Genomic DNA, 8,615 nt, shown 5'->3' with positions numbered 1-8,615 from the left:
CTCAGCAACACCACCCACAACAACATCATACATGCAACCAATCAGTTCAAACCAACATAGCAATAATATATACTCAATAAGTTAAAGAAATCTTCCCATATGCTAAATGCAAGAACTGATTGACAATCTCTTCAGTCAGCCTTTCCCATGTAGCATTCTTACTATCCCTGCAAATATTATGTTCAAATAAAAAGGAATCAGAACATCTTCAGCATCAGGCACTGTATTGCCCTAGGTTAAAAAAGATAAAGACCCAAGCTTTTCAGCAGTTAATCTAACAATGAATACAATAAAATCAGTGTATTTAAGCGAGAGATCTAACCCTTCCAACGATAGGTCTGAAAATCAATGGATCCTTATTCTAGGTGCTGAAATCGACATACACAAAAGTAAATCGGATGAGGAAAAGATAGAGTAAGGAACAATGAAAATCAATAGATCCTTACCAGTACCGTGTTTCGAGCTCACTGATTGCATGTAAAAATCAACCATGAAGATAGAGGGGGATGAGAGGGATGAAGATTGTGTAACCTAAAATGGGGTTTTGGATGAGAGAAATGGTTTATATATGAGCTGAAATTTCAGTCAAACGATCGAGCGCCTAAATTTGGTATATGGCCGCATAAGTGAAATTTCATTTGCCGCTTTTTTTGTCTTCCTTATACAATGACGGTCATTTATTGCAGGTGTCATCTGATGAGCAAGTGAAATTTAACAAAAACGCACATTTTCTTTAGATGATAGGATTTTGTCATCGAAACGCTATATGTGAATCGAGCGCGTTTTTTATTACGCTTTCAGATGACATAAATTTAAAATACTGTCACGAAAAATATTCGGACGACACGAAAACAAATGTCTGTCATGTATCTTGTGTCATGTGAAAGAGAAAATGGCATAGTGAACACAACCTAAACTCTTATTTAATGATCCCCATTTGCTAAGCACGGTTCACTGCCATTCTAGCCTATAGTGTTTTAGCTCATGTCTGAGCTAAGACACAAAGGCATAATAGGATGGGTCAAATAAGAACTTTTGTTTATTAAGTTTAGGTTTATTAATGCAAGAATAAGATGAAGGAAGATGGAACTTGAAATTAGATAAACTGAATTCGATTAATAAAAAGGTGAGAAACAATTAAATGTCAAGTGGCTTAAGTATATTGATAACAGAATAGTAAATTAAACTGAAATATAAAGACAGAAAATAAAACTAAGACCATGCTACACTAAAGATAAATCCATGATAATTTAACTCTTACGGTAATTGATCCTTAATACATAGTTTGAGCTCCTATTTACAGTGCTTGATGTCGCCTCCTAGTCTAAATAGGTCTTCTAGCCTCTTTAGGGTCGAAATAGAGTGATTGGAGTTGGATTCAGATTGGGCTTTGATAGCTAGAATCCTTGTAGAAAACTGTTTTGGGCCGCTGCTTGTCGAGCATCATTGCTTCTTCTCGTAGAGCACTGCTTCTTCTTGTTGACTTCTTACATTGACTGCCTATTGATGTGGCAATTATGATGAATGAGCACTACTCACCGAGCACTCTACAAATTGGCCTTTCCGCTCCGTTTTGCTCCATTTCTCGTATGTTTGTTCCTGAAACAACTCAAAGCACTCGTTAGATGATTAATAGGCAGAAGACACTACAAACTAGGGTGTTTAAGGTTACAAAGGCATATAAAACAGGGCTAAACTATATCTTAGACTTTATATAATATGGTGATAACAATAACTCACATGGAAACATACATAAAATTGTTTCACCTTACTCACCTGAGATGAATGGAGACATTGAAAGAAAAAATAGGACACTTACTAAGTCTATTGTTGTTATTATACTTAGTTCTGGTGTTGCCTCTCATTGATGGGGAGAAATCTTGTTAACCATATATTATGTGCTTAATAATGTCCATAAGTCAAAAAGTAAAATCTCTCTTTATGAGATTCTAAAAATAGACCACCAAATTTGTCTTATTTTAAAACTTGGAGTTGTTTGGCATTTGTTAGAAATCATGATCCTAAGAGAATCAAACTTGTTAGTAAGGCATATAAATGTGTGTTTATTGGATATTTTGTGAATAATAAAGCATATTGGTTTTATGATTTGAATGCATGTGCTATTTTGTATCGAATGATGTTGCTTTTTATAAAGTTGGATTTCCTTTTAAATTAAAAATGGTAGATGTGCATCATCTAGTAACATGTCTGTTATTAGAAATATAGTGCATAAAGAGGATGTGGGATCTGAACATTGAAGAAGTAAAAGCATATAGTTTCAGAAGACTTTGGTCCTTATTTTTTACATACACACTAGAGGAGGATCCACCTAGCCTCCAAGAAGCCTTGACCTCTTTAGATGCTTACCTCTGGCAATAAGCCATTAATGATGAAATGGACTCTCTCGGGTCAAATAAAACTTGATACTTAGTTGACTTTACGACCATGTTGCTAGTGGGTTGTTAAAAAGAAACTGAAACATGACAGTTTAGTTGATAAGTATAAGACACACCTTGTAGCTAAAGGCTTCAAACAAAGAAAGAACATATATTTATTTGACACTTATTCATTTGGCACTAGGATTACATTCATTCATATGTTGATTGCTCTTATTGCTTTGCATAATCTTATTGTGCATCAAATGGATGTCAAAACTTCCTTTTTGAATACCGGTTGGAAGAAGTGATTTAGATGGAATATTATAAAGGTTTTATTGCTCCTAATCAATCTCATAAAGTGTGTGAATTAGATAAATCTATGTATGGCTTAAAACAAACACCTAAGAAACGACATGAAATTTTTGACAACCTTGTTATCTCGCATGGCTTTAAAGTGAATGAAAGTGATCAATCTATTTATTATAATCTGAAAATGGCATTTGCACTATATATGTCTATATTAGGATGACATGTTGATTTTTTGTTCTAATATTCATGTTGTGATTGTTGCGAAATCCATATTGTGTGAGAACTTTGACACGAAAGTGATAACTTAGCCGATCCTTTGACGAATGGATTATATATAAAGAAGTCCATAATACTTCAAAAAATATTAACTTCTTCCCTACCATGATGAGTTAAACTAATGGGCACCCAACCTGTAGACTAGAGATACCAAGAAAATGGTTCAATAGGTAACAATAATTTATGATGTAATATGAGATAGATTTTTCATATAAGCATGTATTCTTGAAGCGTTACCAGGTTGAGGTAATGGAAACTCTTAATAAGACCTATACTCTATTTGGAATGGAGTACCCAATTGCAAAAGTACTTCTAATAGGCTAACATATGTGAATGTGGGAGTGAGGTTGTCCCCTATGAATTTCGAAAAAAAATAGAGCATTCACTATACCGGGATAGACGTGCATGGCTATAAAGCACGTTGAACTACACTCTAAAAAGGTTATACAATGTTAGAAATAGAGTTTAAGACTACGTGTGACTCTAGCAAAATCTAAATTTTAATCATTACGCAAAGGTTCAAGTCGAAAGATATCGTTATTTATGCTCAATCTTACGTTTTTAAGTTACTACTCAATAAAACGTTTTAAATATTCAAGTGGGGTAGGGGGATTGTTAGGCTTAGCCTATATTGTGAATTTATAAAATTATTATGTTGGGCGTGACCCAAATTTGAGGCTTGATAAATTTGACTAAGTGTCTAAAGCCCTATTTATATATCCACTAGAATCTCATATGGGATAAAATAAATGTTAAAAGTCCCACATAGTAAACTTATCACTTGTAAGAAATGTTTATGTCACTGTTTACATCATTAGAATGGACTATGGTTTAACCTCCACAGTGACCACAAAAGGTTCATACAATTAGGTTGTCCCTTTGAACCCAATTCCACATTACCAATTCCAACAACAATACTGGTGTAGGAATCGCCAACAACACTTTCTTATCATCGGTCACAGCAATATATGGTTTGAACATATTTCTATCATAACAAATATGGCGAGAGGCACCAATATCTACCCACCACCTGTCTGATCCACATACAAGGTTGATCTCAGAAATCATTGCAACAAAATCTTGTTGTTCTTCAGCTAGGTTAACACTAGAAGTACCTTTTGGCATGTTCCTGCACTTAGGTGTCATATGACCTAGTTTTTCACAATTATAACAAAGGAAAGAAGCACCATTCTTAGGTGGTTGTTGATGTGGTCTATTTTGAAGGAAAATAGACAAGCCTAGGTACAGCGGAATAATAAAATTTTATCTATTTCCCTTTTCCAAGATCTGTTAATTCTTATTTCATACAAAGAGGGATAGAATGAAATACTTTATCTGACGAACTATCTACAGTTGCAAACGAAGTGCCCACAACTCTTAATCTGTGAGTCATGAACAATGATCAACACAGAAAAGAAAAGCTATTAGTAATCAACCAAGGAATAACAATCTTAATTGATTGCCTCTAAAGGAATCGACACGAGATCAAAGAGAGAGTAAGGAAGAGAGTAATTTAGCCGGGATGATTTCAGAACAATTCCTAGCCTCCAGTATTGAGTTGGCCGAAATTCCTAGGGGAGAGGGTCTATTTATAGACTTCTCAAATCCTAACCTTAGTAATCAACTAATGAATAGCAATCTTAATTGATTGCCTCTAAAGGAATCGACACGAGATCAAAGAGAGAGTAAGGAAGAGAGTAATTTAGCCGGGATGATTTCGGAACATTTCCTAGCCTCTAGTATTGAGTTGGCCGAAATTCCTAGGGGAGAGGGTCTATTTATAGACTTCTCAAATCCTAACCCTAGTTGCATTAGATAATTAATTAAATTAGAATCCTATTCGGAATAGAATTGCTAATTAGATAATTAAATAAATACTTATTATTATCTTAAGGATATCTAGATATATTTAGATAATAACTCTAATCCAATTAGTTATTAATTTAAGTTAGCGATAATTAATTAGAGTTATAATCACATTAAAACCTCTAATTAATATTATCAGATAATCCTATAATTTAATTCACAATTATAATTATTAATTAAACTATTTATCCCTAAATATAAGGCAAATTTTGGCCCATGTTATGTGGCCTACTAAATCACAATTCTGCCCTCTGGTTCCAAGTCCCATGTGCGATCCATTAGGTTCTTTTTGCTACTAGTCGTATATATCCTTTGGAATTAATTCATCCTGATTAATTTCAATATAACGGAATGACTTCGCGAGCTGTTACTGGCAGAACCTAAGACATTCCCCCAGTGCAAATAAGAAGCCAGGTTGAATACTGACATTTACCTTTCCGCATTAAGTGCAGTGTAATTCGATCCATCATCAACTATATCCTGTGAACAATTCTTATAACCATGGAACGTGTCAAGGTTACATATAATGAAGAGTCTATTTTTACTTATCCATGTTGAATTTACTCTGAAAGATAAGTTAAGTGAAATCTCCATTTCTACTCTTAACTCTATCACCTTGCAAGGATTTCAGTAATTCACCACAAGCGGCCAGTTGGATATATCTCTCATTTATCAAGAGTGACGAATGCTCAATCTGACATTAACTATTCTGCAATTACTTTATGTTATACCCAACCCTGCTCTCACACACCCTAGGGCCTCCTCTGTAGTGGACCGTGCTCGCACAGAATCAAAGTATCACACTCCATAATCCAGAATCACTAATTAATGAATGTTTGAGTCTGAGGATTACTTATACCTACTAATACCAATGAGATGAACAGTTGACACTCAGATAAATCTATCCATGCCGTTATCTCAAGTCGGACCCCGATCCTAATGAACTCATTCACCGAATCCATTTAATTATCTAGATATCTCTATATCTAAAGCTTGTGAGATCAGCTCTCTGTCTCGACAGAAAACACTGTTACATGCAAGTCTCAACAGTAATATGTCAACCCATATAACACATTACTTGACTTGGATTGATTTTAAATTTATTGGTCTATTATAAAGTATCGTCTCACTTCATACTTGTATGGATATTTTATAACTACTTAAATAAACTTGGGATTACTTTTCTTATAAAAGATTAATGCCTTTTATATATAATTTTAGTTATATCTGATTAAATAAACAATTTATTCATTAATATTCATATCCTAAAACAATTGTCTTTTTTCTGAAATTTGTTTGCTAATATTTGTTTGAGTTGGAGGTTTAATAATATTTATTTCTTTTTTCTTTATTAAACAAACTCGGCAACGGGTCCAGTGGTTCGGTTTTGGATCCGTTTATGGCGGAAATCCTAGCATGTCGAGCAACACTCCTTTGGCTGGTGGAAAGAAGGTGGAGCAACGTAGTGGTCGAGTCAGATCCTCAACTTCTGGTCAGTGCACTACACAGCGAAGTAGGGAGCTCCTCAAGCTCTGATATGGTTCTAGGCGATTGCCAGTCCCTCCTGCAGCAAATTGCCAGTTGTTCTATTTGCTTTGTTAAACGATCTGCGAACCAGGTTGCTCATGCTCTTGCACGGGCAGTGGTCTCTCCGTCTGATCGCGGGGTTTGGGTTAATGTCCCGCCTCATTTCCTATGTAATGTTTTGTCATCTGATTCTTAATGCAATGGTTCGGTTTCAAAAAAAAAAAAAACTCGGCTGCTCATCTTTTTTTTTTTTTTTGGAAATTAAGGCTTATTGTACTTCCTTCATTGTTGAGGAGTTGCAATAACTTTTGCTTGTGTGAACTTTTGTAACAGATTTAATTTCAATATAATTAATGTAAATCTTCAAACTATTTTTACACACTAAGGTCACTTTGTTAATTGGTATTAGCAATGTTAAATGCACAACTACAACATCTGGGATATTTACATTACAATATGAATTGGTATTTGATTTGATGAAATTCCAACCTATCCAAATCCATAATAACAGTTACAAAGGAAAGGAAATATATATGGTTTGTTTAACAAATACAATCATAGCCACCATGACCATCTTATAATTTAAATAAAAATGTAACAGTTTGTAATAACAAATCCATCTCAAAAGCAGAATTAGGAGATGGTAATTTAGATATAATAATAATATAATTTAACTAAATATCAGATAAAACCAAACCAATCATCTACATGGTCCATGTATTTATTGTAAAATCAAATCATTTAAGAGTTAATATCATCTTTAAATGCATCATTCTTGATGTTCTAAATATTCCTGAAATTTTGTAGACTTAACGGAAACAAAAACTATGAGAATTATAAAGTTATTAAGTTGTTTATATTTATTATTATTAGTTTATTTTAATATTTATATGTTCAAGATGATGCACGAACCAAAAACTAGTTCTGAATGTTGTTTGAAACAACAAGCACTTCTTGTTTCTGGTCTTGTTTTCGGGCTTCCTCTTCAATGTGGAGACGAATGATTAGACTTTCCCGTGGAAACACATTGGTTTTGTGCCTGAGAATATTTTTAAAATCCTTCCAGGAAGGAGGCAGCTTGCCAATTATAATAGCAACTTGAAACTAATAATTAAAAGACATACCTTTCGAGATAACCTCGTGTGCAATTTTCTGGAGATTATGTGATCCAGCCTCCTCTATGTCACTTCTTTTGCAGGGTGTCTCATATCTCTTTGGCAAATTTTTGTTCAACACTGTAATAATCGTATAGGTCATCTGCCAACCCATTAAGAATACCATTTTTCGACGGGACGAATTTCTGTCTCGGTAGAATTTTCAGGAACATCAAGCTTCTCAGTGGCAAGAAAAGAAGCAACTATTTTCGTAGTAAGGCAGAACATCTTTTCTTTCCACCTTCGGAAGTAAGCCCCTCAAACCGGAACATCTTATTGGTTTATTCAGTAGCCATAACAGTAGAGCATTGTCTTAAAACTGTTAAAGCATGAACAAGAACACAACTTTACTGAGCACAATAATGAGACAATTCGTGGATGAAGTCACTCTCTTTAAAACGTTCATGGGACTGTCTTCATAAAATGTATGTATAATCCAATCACCTTCAAGATAAAACAATTCACTCAATGAGAAATACAACTTTGTATTGCATAGTACGAACTTGGTCGGAATACACTAATAATTTCTCAGTTTCATTTTTTATTTGTAGAAATAGAAAGTAGTTTTCAATGTCTATAAAACAAAAATCACACAACTATACATAAAAGAAAATAGAGTTGTGTTCTGGTTTGGTGGGACAAAAGGAAGAAGAGAAGTTAAGGAAGTAGGGAGCAGAACAATTGATCAAAATAGTTTTTGAGGAAGATAAAAGAAATTAAATAAAATATATTTTTAAAAAAAATATAATGTCCAACCCAATTCAGATCGATGGATGGCAACACACGCGCATAGGTAGGTCATCACCTTTTTAAAAAAATGAGATACGTGAGGGCTTCTTTATAAATAAGACTTGAATGTAAGATGCTTTGAAGACAAAGGTTTAAGGCTTATTTTACAAATTCAATTTGGACAAAGGGACCTCATACACCAAAAGTAGCTTGCCTACTACTTGAGGAATTAGAGGATAGAATCAAAAAGCTTGGTTAGCTCTAAAGCTCAGGATACAACAAATGCAATTCTATAACAACGGGATTGAATTTTCCTTCATTGGGCATCACAAATGAATTTGCTCCGAACAAGTCATTATAGTTGACATGCTTTGAA

This window comes from Euphorbia lathyris, chromosome 8, assembly GCF_963576675.1.
Source record: "Euphorbia lathyris chromosome 8, ddEupLath1.1, whole genome shotgun sequence".
NCBI classification, from domain to species: Eukaryota; Viridiplantae; Streptophyta; class Magnoliopsida; order Malpighiales; family Euphorbiaceae; genus Euphorbia; species Euphorbia lathyris.
This window is presented reverse-complemented; position numbering follows the sequence as displayed.